This window comes from Pelobates fuscus, chromosome 5 (assembly GCF_036172605.1).
Source record: "Pelobates fuscus isolate aPelFus1 chromosome 5, aPelFus1.pri, whole genome shotgun sequence".
In the NCBI taxonomy this organism is placed as follows: Eukaryota; Metazoa; Chordata; class Amphibia; order Anura; family Pelobatidae; genus Pelobates; species Pelobates fuscus.
In genome coordinates, this window is record NC_086321.1 from 127,295,043 (window position 1) to 127,311,036 (window position 15,994).

The 15,994-nt window shown below is 48.5% G+C and overlaps 1 protein-coding gene across 1 annotated transcript in view; it reads right to left on the reverse strand.

Moving 5' to 3' along the window:
- IFT81 (intraflagellar transport 81) overlaps positions 1-15,994 on the reverse strand; it is a 155,551-nt gene that overhangs the window by 97,760 nt on the left and 41,797 nt on the right. The gene's annotated exons all lie outside the window — the stretch shown is intronic.

Consider the following 15,994-nt stretch of genomic DNA (forward strand, 5'->3'; position numbering starts at 1 on the left):
GGAAAAAAACATGTCTCGACACATCCTCCTTCTAACTATCGCCCTATTTCCCTGCTCCCTTTTTCTGCAAAGCTTCTTGAAAGACTAGTCTTTACCAGTCTGGCCTGCTTCCTCAACTCTAACTCTCTCCTTGACCCTCTTCAGTCCGGCTTCCGCCCCCTCCACTCTGTGACTGCCCTTATCAAAGTCACTAACAACATCATCACAGCTAAATCCAAAGGTCACTACTCATACTAATTCTTCTTCACCTCTCTGCTGCCTTTGACACCACTGATCATGTTCTCCAAACTCTTCAATCACTTGGTCTCTGTGACTCTGTCCTCTCGTGGTTTTCCTCTTATCTCTCCAAACGCTCATTCAGTGTCTCCTTTTCTAATAATACCTCCATCATTTGTCCTGTCTCAGTTGGAGTCCCCTAAGGCTTTGTCCTTGGTCACTTTCTATTTTCTCTTTACACTGCCTCTCTTGGCAAACTTATTACCTCATTTGGATTCCAATAACACCTGTACGTTAATGACACCCAGATATATCTTTCCTCTCCGGACCTCTCCCCTGATGTCCTGCAACGTGTCACCTCTTGCCTTTCTTCTATCTCTGATTGGATGTCCTCTCGCTTTCTGAAACAGAATCTTTCCAAAAAAAGAACTTTTGGTCTTTCCTCCTCCTAATATTAATTCTCCTCTCTCGCTCTCCCTTCAGATTGGTGGTACCCATATCAGCCCATCCTTACAAGCATGTTGTCTTGGTGTTACTTTTGATTCTGGCCTCACCTTTAAAGCCTCACATCCGGTCTGTTGTCAAATCATGCCAATTCCACCTTAAAAACATTGCCCACGGGGGCGGCGCCTGACTTCCGGTGCGGATGGCTGCTTTCTGCTAGAGCTCCGTACCGGCAGGCTTCTTAAGCACAACTAACCGCAAGTATACCCGACGAAATTCCCCCACACTCGGTCCACAACATCCCCACAACGCCCCTGACCGACCTAACATGGGTGGAGGACGAAAATCGAAACACGGCGCGGAAGTGGCGCCGATATTCCGCGCCCGCAGGGCAGAGAGCTCCACACGCGGGGAAGATGGCCGCGATGAGGACTCTGACTCCGCGGCAAGTGATACAAGCCGCACAGCAGCCGCAAAACCCCTCACAAAGGACGACCTCCGGCACCTGCTACAGGAGATCAAAACTAACATGGCCGCTGAGTTCACCAGGCACCTGGCACCTATCACTGCGAGCCTCAATGACTTGACACACAGAACCACAGCCATTGAAGATCAAATGGACCGCACATCCTCGCGGACCCAGGCGAACGAGACCGCCATTGCTGTTCTACAAGAGCAGGTACACCAATTAGAAGAGGCCCAAGAAGACCTTAATAACCGCTCCCGCCGTAATAACATACGGATTAGAGGGGTGCCAGAGTCAGTGGGAATTGACACGCTAGCATCCACGCTACGGGAACTATTCTGCGGCCTACTACCCGAAGCCTCACCAGCCGAACTCCTGCTAGACAGGGCACACAGGGCCCTCAAAGCCCCCCTCCCCAATGCAACCCAGCCCAGGGACATTATTATCCGCATGCATTACTTCCACATCAAGGAAGCACTCATGAGGGCGGCTAGAGACAACCCACTGCAGATAGAGGGGCATCAGATATCCTTCTACCAAGATCTAGCCCCGAGCACTCTACGCAAAAGGCGGGAACTGCGGCCCCTCACCCTGGAACTGGCCAGAAGACATATTAGGTATACCTGGGGACACCCCTTCAAGCTGCAGGTCAGGCGGAATGACAGAACCCACACCTTGCACAACATTTCGGAGGCCGCTGAATTCGCAGAACGTCTGGGCCTACCCGCCATTGACTTCTCTGCGGAATCGACAGACAGGCGACCCTTTGGAAGGCCAGCAGCCAGAGGCCCACACCCAAATCTAGCAGGAAACCCAGCGCCCGGAGGACCTCGTCCCCCAACCACCAACTAACCACGATTATATGCGAGAGACATCAGGGACTAGACAACCACTTCCTCCACAAACCTCACCATCAATAAGCCACCAGGACTATAAGGACTGTATCCGTGAGATTGCCGAACCCACGGACACGCTCACCAGAAGACAACATTTTCCCGGCCAATTGTCGACAAGAACCAGATAAGATATGACTTTGTCCTGAACATGTACACCTAGCCCTTGCCCCTATGACAGGCTAGAGGGGCACGATAAAACACCAGCCTCGACCTTAGCCGCTGGCCCTGAGCGCAACCCGCTACACTCCCCCCCCCCCCCCCCCCCACACACATTTAGAAACCGGAAAAAAAAAAAAAAGGGAAAAGATAAAAAAAAAAAAAAATGCTAAAATACTAATAAGATATAAAAACAAAAAAAACAAAAAAAAAAAAAAAAAAAACAAAAACAAAAAAAAAGTATTCATGATTGCCTAACCCTATAGCTTAGATCCTCACCTATAGCCGCTCGCGCTGACTTTAAACCCCTCTGACTGCATCACAGGAAATAGGTGATGTAGGGGATGCTCAAGAAAGGATAGGCAAGCAACTTTCCATTGCCCCTGGGTTGGGACATACGAGTAATCCAAGACCCATGGCCACCCCGCTTTATTCCACGCTCACTGGATGCCACCTCGCCTGACCTCGGAGGCGCGAAATACAGGGAAACCGTCACCAAATGATTGGCATCCCCTTCTCCCCATGCCTGCAACCCCGCGCAGGGTCTCATAGAGATCAGGACTTAGTGTATATGAAGCTAAACCGCATTAGGGAACATTCAAGCTGTTTATGTTATGCATGCCATGTTTTCAATGTTTTAAATGTTTTGATTGTTATATGTCTTATTCACTGTGACGCTGCCTCCCCTCTAGACTTAGCGTAAGCAACATGGAAGACTGGACCCACCGACGCACAAAGGACGACACGGACAGCTACCTGATCGACAACTCCAAGATACTGTACCAACTTCCCAACGACCTGACAGCACTGACCTACGACACTTACGCCTTGGCATAAGGTAAGACATTACAGACCATACGGAACCACCAGTGACACGGACCGACCACCACACACTAAGGTATACGCATCACCAGCTTACATGCCTGCCGGCGACTCTGTTAGAGAGACCGCCAACCCCAGACGACACAACACCACCAGGGTAAGAATACCCACGGAGCGGCTAGACGCTCACCCCCATTCCCTACTGGCCACACTATAAGCCCAGTAGCTCACCCCCCCCGACTTTTCGCTTACCCTTTACCGTCCCTTCCTCCCCGGCTTCCCCCCCTCTCCCTTTTCCCCTTTCGGGAACCGAGGACTAGAGCCCCCCCCCCATCTCCCCCTCTCTCCCTTCCCCTCAGCCCCACAGCCTTGGACCGCCCGGGCGCGGGCCCCACGCCCGTTCACACTCCACACCTAGCTACCGTTCACGAGCACCACTAGCACAATGCCCACACACCTACGCTGCGTATCCATTAACGCAAAAGGCCTAAACTCACCCACCAAACGCCACAGCATACTCAGATGGGCACATAAACAAAACATAGACATCCTGCTTATTCAAGAAACTCATTTCACAACCCAACGAGCCTTCCCCTTAACAAATAGATACTACACGAAAAGCTATATGGCTACGTCCCCAGACTCCAAAACAAAAGGAGTTGCCATTTTACTAAAAGCCAATTGCCCCCTCTCTGATATAGTATGCAACAGGGACCCACAGGGACGCTACGTCACGATACAAGGGAGGGTGGGCACCACGGCCTATGCCTTCTCTTCAATTTATGCACCTACAATACCAGATACATCATTTTGGCAACAATTAACGACACACTTCAACACCTATTCCACTGCACGCCTCATCGTGGGAGGAGACTGCAATGCAGTCCATACTCCGGCCATCGACAGGACGCATCCCCATAACACGCGCACCCGCCCATCGCAAAATGACGCTTTATTCCACCAATTCCTAACGTCACAAAACCTGATCGACATATGGAGGGCACAACACCCAACAATCAGGGACTACACATTTTACTCCCACCCACACGGCACGTATTCCCGTATAGACCACTTCTTAGTGACCCCTAACCTAGTACCCCAGGTCACTAGATCGGAAATAGGCTCCATATCATGGTCAGACCATGCTGAGATCGCTATTACTTTGACCCTGCCGACCATCCACAAACATTGGACATGGAGGCTAAACCCTCTCCTCTTACACGACGACCTAATCAAAGACAAAATCACAAAGGAATTAAAGGACTACTTCGACCTCAATACACGGGCAGACACCTCTCCCGCGATGATATGGGCCGCGCACAAAACGGTCATTAGAGGCACCCTTATTAGCTTAGCTTCACATAAGAAAAAACGATCGCAACAACAAATCACAGACGCAATGACGGAGCTCCGTCACCTAGAAACCATACACAAAAAGAACCCACACCCCAACACGCTAACTAAATTAACAGCGCTTCGGGACTTACTCAAAAGCCTTACGCAAAAAGACACCGCCAAAGCCTTGATGTGGCTAAAACGCACTTTTTACGAAAAAGGGAACAAGGCGGACACAATGCTGGCCCGCCGCCTTAAGCAACGAATCGAAGCTAAACGGATTTCCGCTATACGCACCAAAAAAGGTGATACAAGCAATTGCTCGACACACATAGGTCGTATCTTCCAAGACTACTACACTGACCTCTATAACCACTCCCGACATTCCCAGAACAACCTAGACTCCTTACACGCCCGTATAGATAAATTCCTGAACGACGTGTCCCTACCCACGATGACCCAGGAGGCAAAGGCCTCAATGGGGCAAGATGTGACGGTGGAAGAGATGGCGTTAGCCCTTGGCTCCTTCAAGCCCAACAAAAGCCCGGGCCCAGATGGCTACTCTGCCTTATATTATAAGGAATTTAGCCCACTACTGCTCCCCCACCTGTGCAGGGTATTTAACGCTACACTTAGGGGAGAAACCCTCCCACCGGATATGACTAGCGCGAACATCTGCCTCCTGCCCAAACCCGGTAAGGACCACCTAGAGCCCTCTCACTATAGGCCAATATCTCTACTTAACGTAGACCTCAAACTCATGACTAAGGTCATGGCAAATAGACTGAACCCGTACCTAGGATCCCTGATCCACCCAGATCAAGTGGGATTTATCCCCCACAGACAGGCCGCGGACAACACCCGACGAGCGGTGGACCTTATATGGCTCGCTAACCATAGACAGATTCCAACTGCAGTAATATCACTCGACGCCGAAAAGGCCTTTGACCGCCTGACATGGCCCTTTTTACACCACACCCTAACGCACATAGGACTACCACCGGAATTCACCTCATTCTTGCAGGCGGTATACCACGATCCTCAAGGTGCACTCCTACTGCCCCACATACCGCCCCCGCGCTTTCCCATCACCAACGGCACACGCCAGGGGTGCCCTCTATCACCCCTGTTGTTTGCCCTCTCCCTGGAACCCTTACTCCAGGCGGTGCGAGCCAGCGGGGAGGTGGAGGGGATCACTGTAAGGGGAGAGACATTCAAGATCTCGGCGTACGCCGACGACATTCTCCTGACTCTGACCAACCCGGAACACTCCCTAGGGCACTTTCTAAGCATCGTACAGGAATACTCCGACATCTCGGGCTACAAGCTCAATTTAAACAAATCTGAACTCCTTCCCGTGCAGTTAGACCCCGCGAGCCTAGAAAGGTTACGCCAAACATTCCCACTTAGGATCTGCCACCTGGCTATTTCCTACCTCGGAATCCAATTGCCAGCTGACGTCTCCTCCCTATATGCCAAGAACTACACCCCCATACTCCTTAAAGCACATGAGGACCTCATCAAATGGAGACCCCTGGGGATATCATGGATAGGGCGCGTGACCTCCATTAAAATGAATCTCCTCCCTAGGTTCCTCTACCTCTTCCAAACCCTACCCATCCCGCTACATAAACCAGACTTCAAAGCCCTCCAATCAGCTATTGACACGTTCATATGGAACGGACGTAGACCAAGGGTGCGAAGGAGCACACTATACGTGCCAAAGAAAACAGGAGGGCTGGGCCTACCTAACTTTTTACACTACCATACGGCAGCACATTTAGCCCAGATCCAGCAATGGCATATCCCGCCTGGAAAGAAAAGATGGGTGGACCTGGAACACCTGATCTTTGGACGCGACCACCCGTCCCTATACATGTGGACACCCAGACCTCATAGACCCCTACCACCGCCAACGGCCCCCGCGATTAACCACGCACTGGACCTGTGGGACAAGACGAGGGACAAATATGACCTCTCCTCTTTCCTATCCCCGATGACCCCCATCTGGAGGAACAAACTGTTCCCCCCAGGTCTCACCCCCAAACACTTTACCAACTTTGAGCAAAGAGATATATCCAGAATAGGACATCTCTATCAGGGCACCGAAACCATCCAATTCGCGGACATCCCAGAATCTTCTTCCCTAACAACATTTGACCACTTCAGGTATATCCAACTGCGAAGCTTCGCGGCTACACCGAGCATCAACGTGACTGCACAACCCGCCCAAACAGAAAAGGCCAAATATCAGACCTATACATGACCATCGCCAACCACCCCACACAACGCTCCCTCCCATACATTTTAGCATGGGAAAGAGACCTAGGCCCACCAACTGAGTCGACGGACTGGCCCGACATCTGGGAGGCAATAGCCTCAGTGTCCATATGCGTAACCCACTCAGAACAAGCATATAAAATGCTATTCCGGTGGTACCTCACACCACAACGCCTAGCCACCATGCACCAGACGCCGACTAACACATGCTGGAAACAGTGCGGGGAAACGGGGACATTCCTACACTGCTGGTGGACGTGCCCGAAACTCCGCCCGCTGTGGCAAAGCGCCACCCAATTAATCACCAAACTGTTACACAAACCGTGCCCGGTGGACCCTTGGGCCCTGTTGCTATCCAAACCCATAGAACCATTCACAAGATCAGAAAACAAACTAATTGCCCGTATCGCACTAGCCATCCGCAGATCCATTGCAGAACTCTGGTCCACGCCCCGTATCCCACCACAAGACATGATCACACGAAAAATAGTAGAGTGCTCGCAAATGGACAAATTGACGGCACTAATTCGAGACACCCCTAAACAGTTCCACAAAATATGGGACCCATGGCTGGAGGGGGACACGACTATCCCCTGGTGACTCGCACACACAGACAGGGACACGATCAACATCATAAGTAAAGACTGAACCGCCAACACTCCACCACAACACTGGCTCACCACAAAACTCATACTCCACATTACACACTCTAGGCCCTCCCGGGGCTCGGGCGGGGGGGCCCGACGCCCCGGGCGGTCCACAGGCTGTAACCCCTTCCTATATCCCAACTCACCCATATAAGACCACCTGCAGGGATATCAACCCACCTACCTAATCCCACCATCATGACGTCCCCTAACACAACACAAACAAACACACAGCACACCCACGCATCAGAGGGACGCACAGACGACCACCCCACCAACATACACATTACCGAACCCGACAAGTACAGACCATTACTGTGACCCTACAGATGGGGCACTGTAGAGACCACGCACAGCCTATCACAAACGACAAGAGATGGACAAACCCGACATCTGGATCTACAGTAGGACTACCCTCAGCACGAGTCCCCAACACCCTCACCACCCAATACCAACTGGGCGATCAACCAGGCAAGCCCACTGACGCAACCCTAAACGAATCACCCCCGACGGACACGACAGATAGGAACCAAACAACGTCCCCGACGGGACTAGACACTCTAACCCTGGCTGGACTCATGACCTGACCAGACCCCCACCCCCCCCACCCCTTAACCTAAAGGCAACCCCCCACCGCGACGATATTGGTATACACAATTACTGGCTCCCAAAAGAGCGAGAATGAACGCATGGATTCCTGACCACCAATCAATACCGATACATCACTGTATACCATTGCTTGCTTTATAATATTCTTATGCGTACCCTGCGATGGTACGAATCTGAACGGATGCAAATGTTATGCCCCCACCCCAACCCTTTCCCTCTTTTCTTTTCTGTACCCCCTCTCCCGAATATTGATATGTTTATTTAAATACACAAAAAATCCGACAAATAAAGAATGATTAAAAAAAAAAAACATTGCCCACATCCGCACCTTTCTTACACAAGATGCTACTAAAGAGCTTGTCCATGCTCTAGTAATATCTCACATGGACTCTCACATGGACTATTGTAACACTCCTAATTGGTCTTCCCAATAGCCGTTTGCCCCAATACAGTCTGTAACGAATGGTGTCGCCAGACTGATTTTCCTCTCTAGTCGGTCCTCTCACACCTCACCTCTCTGTCAGTCCTTTCATTGGCTTCCTGTATACTATAGGAGTCAATTCAAAGTGCTACCCCATACCTATAAAGCACTGAATAATCTTAGCCCCTCATATCTCCTCACAGATCCGTGACCTCCTTCGGTCCGCTGCCAACTCGCACTTACAGGACTTCTTGCAGACGGCTCCCTTCCTATGGAATAGCCTGCCTACCGCCATCAGACTCTCTCCTAGTCTTCAATTGTTTAATAAGTGCCTTAAAACCCATTTCTTTAGGAAAGCCTATGGCCTCCCAGACTAACCTCTACCTCCCATACCTGCCCCTTGCTCTTTCCTAAAGGGCAGCACTCTACTCTCTCCTCCAGCTCTGCTTCACTCCCTCCTTATTTGATTGCTATTTCCTGTCCTAATGTGTTTCATACCCCACCTCCTATAGATTGTAAGCTCGTTTGAGCAGGGCCCTCTTCAACCTATCGTTTCTGTAAGTTTTCTTGAATTTGTCCTATTTATAGTTAAATTCCCCCTCTAATATTGTAAAGCGCTACAGAATCTGTTGGCGCTATATAAATGGCGATAATAATAATATTGAGATTTGTTTACACTTTCTGAAGTACACAGAAGAAACAGCACACTCTGTATAATTAATAAAATTTTTGAAACGCATCACTTTTTGTTGGGTATTTGGATATATAGAGCAAAAGATTTTTAAAGCACCTCACACTTTTTTTGGATTTGTTTTACGTTTTAAAATGAAAATATCCTGCATTGTAATGGGGCACAAACAGTAGATTTGGGGAAGTACAGTAAACCCAAATACTATATTATCCCCAAATAAAACTATTAACCTCAATGCCAAAGCTGTATCACCAAATCCTAAACACCATCCTGTATAACAATTACCTTTTACAATTTATAAAAAAATGTAAGGGGGCGGGGTCTGGCCGCCAAGCCGCACAGACGTGCAGGGAAGGAGCTCCTGCCAGGCGGGCAGCATAATGGACCATAACGGAGGCTGTTCAGCCCAAAAACTCACCAAGGTGCGCTACCCACACTGGGTGTGCACCGCTGACTCGATGGACACCTTCCCGGAGCCTGTCAGAGCCCTGAACCCAAAAAGAGACCTGCGGCCTACGGAAGCAGGGGCTGGGGAGAGGCGGCCGCTCTCTCCGGCACCGGATCCCCTCAGAGGCATTCCAGATCTCCCCCCCCCCCCCCCCCCCTGGACCGGAGGGGGTTATCCCAGTATCCACACACCAAGCGGACCGACACAACGACAAAAGACTGCAGCCTCGCAGCCAGCAGCAACCCCAGCCTGCCAGGGCAAACCCAAGATGGCCGCCCAGCACGGGCCTAAAGGCGGGAATACTAGCAATTACACACGCGCTCGCCAACTGGAAGCTTTAGACCTTCTCTGCACAAGCTTCCACAAAATCATATGCGATATGGGACTGTCCCACTGTCAAGCGGCTCGAATGGTGGCCTCTTGGCTCCGTCCGGAGACCCACCGCCGCCACTACGGACTTCCACAACAAGCCCTCAGAGCAGCAGCCCGACCAACCGCACAGCGACGACCACAAGGGCGGGAAATACCAGGCGCAAGCACCCAAGCCTTCACAACCCAGAGAGGGACCTGCCGACCCACACAACCTGCCCCACACTTAACGTACCCGACAACCTCGGGCCAGCAGGGCTCAGCTCCAAAAGGGAGGAAGTGGTGCCAGACACTGCAAACCAGGGGCGAATCGACGCTGTCGACCAGGGAGGCCATGAACCAACAGGAAGACGGGCGCAACGCATACCAAGCACTGCCACAAAACTGTGACCAGGCACTCAGGGGAAATCCCAGGGGCGACATGGCTCTACCAAGCCGGGGAATCAGCTGATTGTGCCACAGACTCTTGAGTAAGGTACCCATGTCCCCTAAGGACTTACAGCCCAAACCCAGCCTGTCGGTACCAAACCAGTGACTCACAAGCTGCCATAATATTGCGACACTTTATCTTACTGTTTTAACTTAAATGACCTAGTTATGCTCCATATTAGTTACTCATGTTTGACCATCAGTCTATACTTCACTTAATACTAATCATAATGTCCACCAGCTAGGTTACTCTAACCTAATATTGCTTCAAGCTAATGATTCACAAGACATGCTTATTGTTTATGACATGTGCAGCACTATAGCCATTCATGATATATCTGTGCCTAATTGTTACACTATATTGCCTTAATCGCTCATGCTATCTGTTGTACGTGCTGTTGAGTCTAAAGCTTGTGTCAGTATACACACTGCAGCGACCTGCTTACTTTTCCTGAGAATTTAACTACAAGCACAGATCTCTATGATCCAACTCACTGTTATTATGTGGATCTTGTGAAATAAGCTTATGTTTTTAGCCTGTATCCTCAGCATGTTATCCTATTTCATAAAAAATTTGCAAATGTATAATGCCATGACTTTGTAAGCATTACTCCACCTGTGCCTGCTGTCGTGGCACCACAGGAATGTTTGTTAATCCTATTTGCACCAAAAATAAAGAATTAAAAAAAAAAAAAAAAGGTAATAACATACGTTTTCATTAATATAATCATTCTAAGCCATCTCTCAATTTTCAAATAAAATTACTGCTAAAGTGCAGACTGTACAACATCATGTTCAATAAACAATGATTTTTATTTTATTTAAATATACAAAAAACGTTTGAAGCAATGTGGTTGACATTCTCTAAACTCCAACATAAAGCTTCAAATTGGAGAACACCTACACAGGCCTTCATTTCATATTGTTTTAAAATATTAAAAACCAAAATAAATACCATATATACAAAAAATTATCAAAATCATATGTATCAAAATATTACAGAACTAAAATATTTTTCTTAATATTTAATTAGTTTATCCAAAAACATTATATCATTTGAAAGGCTTATACAACAGTTCTAAATCGAGGTCTTAATCTTATAAGATAAAAAAAACAGCCCCAGTATTGTGCTGACTAGGTATGAAAATGTTCAGAATGACACATTGAGCTATTTTCGCAACTAGTCCTTAACAAAACTGGGTCAGCTGATCTTTTCCCATAAGCTGGCGCAATGAGTTTTCCTAACAAGCGTTACAGTATTATGATGGAAAAATGATGATTGAGTTGACTTGAGCTTTACAGAAAGGTCACTTATTCTAAAACTACTTTGCATAGCAAGGCAGGCTAAAATGTTGTACATGTTGGAAAATGTTGCCTTGAATTGTCAATTTCGCGCTAATTTTAAATCAGACCCTTTACCTCATTATCATTTTAGTCCCTAAATATTCCCAAATATGGTAAAAAATGCACTCTAACATGACAAGACTACAGGATAGTTTTGAAAAAATAAAATAAGAGGCAAAGATGAAGCACAATCTTTAAATATGATTCAAAGTTGTACAGTGCAGTAGATTACAATAGGCAATCTGTTAAAAAATAAATTAATAAAATAAACAAAATATTCAAGGAACCGGCAAATTAAGTTCCCAACGGCTACTAAAGTATAGATATTTCAAGGATCACTATGGGGTCAGGAACACAAACATGTATTCCTGACCCTATAGTATTAACACCACCATCTAGCCCCCATGGGCCCCTCATTCCTCCATAAATATAGTAACAATCTTACTGTATTCAAGCCAGAAACTGTAACTCTGCATGCTGTTTGCTTAAAAAAAACCATACAGTCTGCTGACATCATCGGAAGTGGTAGCCTGATCCAATCACAATGCTTCCCCATAGGATTGGCTGAGACTGACAAAGAGGCAGATCAGGGTCAGAGCCAGCATGATTCAAACACAGCCCAGGCCAATCAGCAACTCCTCATAAAGATGAATTGAATCAATGAATCTCTATGAGGAAAATTCAGTGTCTGCATGCAGAGGGAGGAGATACTGAATGTTTGGATGCATTTTAGGCAGCCATGACCCAGGAAGGATCTCTAACAGCTATCTGAGGAGTGGCCAGTGAAGTTATCACTAGGCTGTAATGCAAACACTGCATTTTCTCTGATAATGATTCTACTCACCAGAACAAATTCAATAAGCTGCAGTTGTTCTGGTGACTATAGTATCCCTTTAAACCAAACATACAAATCAAGATCTTTTCCGTAGTTGAGTGACTAAAAATACATTTTTATTTATAGCAGATCTGTTACTTTTGGGGGCCTTTGCATTTTTAAGTAACAGATCCAGTGCTGGTCCGGGAGCTGTGTGGTGAAGGAGAAGGTAAGTTTTACTTTCCTCAAAGTATCCCTCATGGATGCCACCATCTTTGTCTTGCAGGTCCTCTTCAACTGCTGGCACTTCAGTTGCCAGGAGCCACGAGAGTTCAACACTGGGTCTATGAAAGATCCTGAGAGACCCTCCATAGATCAATTTCTCAATCCCAAAGCCGTTATTTGTGAAAGTTGTTAGGATTGGACAGGGAAGCTCTGTCTTTAGAGTAATCTCTAACTTGTCCATACTTTGTCTTTGGGTATCTTTGGATCGTGTTGGAATTCCCTCCATGATTCTCTCCCCCTCCCCTCTCAGTCCCTCCATGATTCTCCCCCTCCCCTCTCAGTCCCTCCATGATTCTCTCCCCCTCCCCTCTCAGTCCCTCCATGATTCTCTCCCCCTCCCCTCTCAGTCCCTCCATGATTCTCTCCCCCTCCCCTCTCAGTCCCTCCATGATTCTCTCCCCCTCCCCTCTCAGTCCCTCCATGATTCTCTCCCCCTCCCCTCTCAGTCCCTCCATGATTCTCTCCCCCTCCCCTCTCAGTCCCTCCATGATTCTCTCCCCCTCCCCTCTCAGTCCCTCCGTGATTCTCTCCCCCTCCCCTCTCAGTCCCTCCGTGATTCTCTCCCCCTCCCCTCTCAGTCCCAAAGCCGTTATTTGTGAAAGTTGTTAGGATTGGACAGGGAAGCTCTGTCTTTAGAGTAATCTCTAACTTGTCCATACTTTGTCTTTGGGTATCTTTGGATCGTGTTGGAATTCCCTCCATGATTCTCTCCCCCTCCCCTCTCAGTCCCTCCATGATTCTCCCCCTCCCCTCTCAGTCCCTCCATGATTCTCTCCCCCTCCCCTCTCAGTCCCTCCATGATTCTCTCCCCCTCCCCTCTCAGTCCCTCCATGATTCTCTCCCCCTCCCCTCTCAGTCCCTCCATGATTCTCTCCCCCTCCCCTCTCAGTCCCTCCGTGATTCTCTCCCCCTCCCCTCTCAGTCCCTCCGTGATTCTCTCCCCCTCCCCTCTCAGTCCCTCCGTGATTCTCTCCCCCTCCCCTCTCAGTCCCTCCGTGATTCTCTCCCCCTCCCCTCTCAGTCCCTCCGTGATTCTCTCCCCCTCCCCTCTCAGTCCCTCCGTGATTCTCTCCCCCTCCCCTCTCAGTCCCTCCATGATTCTCTCCCCCTCCCCTCTCAGTCCCTCCATGATTCTCTCCCCCTCCCCTCTCAGTCCCTCCATGATTCTCTCCCCCTCCCCTCTCAGTCCCTCCATGATTCTCTCCCCCTCCCCTCTCAGTCCCTCCATGATTCTCTCCCCCTTCCCTCCTCAGTCCCTGTATGATTATCTCCCCCTCCCCTCCTCAGTCCCTGTATGATTATCTCCCCCTTCCCTCCTCAGTCCCTGTATGATTCTCTCCCCCTTCCCTCCTCAGTCCCTGTATGATTCTCTCCCCCTTCCCTTCTCAGTCCCTGTATGATTCTCTCCCCCTTCCCTCCTCAGTCCCTGTATGATTCTCTCCCCCTTCCCTCCTCAGTCCCTGTATGATTCTCTACCCCTTCCCCTCAGTCCCTGTATGATTCTCTCCCCCTTCCCTCCTCAGTCCCTGTGTATGATGCTCTCCCCCTTCCCTCCTCAGTCCCTGTATGAGTCTCTCCCCCTTCCCTCCTCAGTCCCTGTATGATTCTCTCCCCCTTCCCTCCTCAGTCCCTGTATGATTCTCTCCCCCTTCCCTCCTCAGTCCCTGTATGATTCTCTCCCCCTTCCCTCCTCAGTCCCTGTATGATTCTCTCCCCCTTCCCTCCTCAGTCCCTGTATGATTCTCTCCCCCTTCCCTCCTCAGTCCCTGTATGATTCTCTCCCCCTTCCCTCCTCAGTCCCTGTATGATTCTCTCCCCCTTCCCTCCTCAGTCCCTGTATGATTCTCTCCCCCGTCCCTCCTCAGTCCCTGTGTATGATGCTCTCCCCCTTCCCTCCTCAGTCCCTGTATGATTCTCTCCCCCTTCCCTCCTCAGTCCCTGTATGATTATCTCCCCCTTCCCTCCTCAGTACCTGTATGATTCTCTCTCCCTTCCCTCCTCAGTCCCTGTATGATTCTCTCCCCCTTCCCTCCTCAGTCCCTGTATGATTCTCTCCCCCGTCCCTCCTCAGTCCCTGTGTATGATGCTCTCCCCCTTCCCTCCTCAGTCCCTGTATGATTCTCTCCCCCTTCCCTCCTCAGTCCCTGTATGATTCTCTCCCCCTTCCCTCCTCAGTCCCTGTATGATTCTCTCCCCCTTCCCTCCTCAGTCCCTGTATGATTCTCTCCCCCTTCCCTCCTCAGTCCCTGTATGATTCTCTCCCCCTTCCCTCCTCAGTCCCTGTATGATTCTCTCCACCTCTTCTCCTCAGTCATTCCATTATTTTCTTCCCCCTCCCCTCCTCAGTCCCTCCATGATTCTCTTCCCCCTCCCCTTCTTACCTGCTCGCCGCGAGCGGTTTGACAGAAAGAGCTCTCTCACATTCTCCTGCATATACACCAAAATCACTTAATTCAGCTAAAGTTGTTTTGGTGCTTAAAGTGTCCCTTTAACTTACTGAATGTTAGAGTTCTAGAATGATTTTTTAACAAAAAGTTATTTCATTTTGCTACTTGCGCCTTCATGGATGTAAAAATGAATCCAGCAGTTGTAAAAAAGCTTTTTCATTTCAGAGAAAAAATGATAAATGTACTTTTTCTTAAAGTGGACATGTTATTCACAGACTAGTGCATAATGGATTTCTTCCGCTTAGGAAGCAAACTTTCTACATATGAAGTTAATTACTTGTGAGGTATGTCATATGTTGAAAATGTATGCCCATTCAATAAAATATTCCACAATAGTTAGAGATTTAGTTATGCTCAAACAATTCCTTGAACTCTGTTATAATCCTGTCTTCAGCTGAAAAAATGTTATACTCACATGATTTGTGAAAATGAAATGACCCATGCGAATTAGAGTTTCTGATTTATTTTCCATCGACATGTGTCTAGTAAGGGATTGCTATAAAGTAATCCTTAGTGGAATGAAACGATGAAGGGATGGGGGAAAAGTCATTTAGAAGATAAACTTTCCTAATCTGTTGTGCACTACATGAGGGAACTTCAGAGCAAAAATATAAGTGTTATTAAAATGCTGCACAGTTATTATTATTAAATGCCAATATTTGCTGCAGCACTGTAGAATGGGTGTATGAGACATACAAATATGTGCAGGTCACAAGTTTGACCTAAAAGGACAAAAACTAGTTAGAGCCCTGTTTAAATAAGCTTACAACCTAAAAGAATTGGAGTAGAAATACACAACAGGTAAAGGTAGTGTACATGTTATTCAAAGTAGAAATTGGTTGCATATGTATTGAGAGCATAATCTACAGAATGAC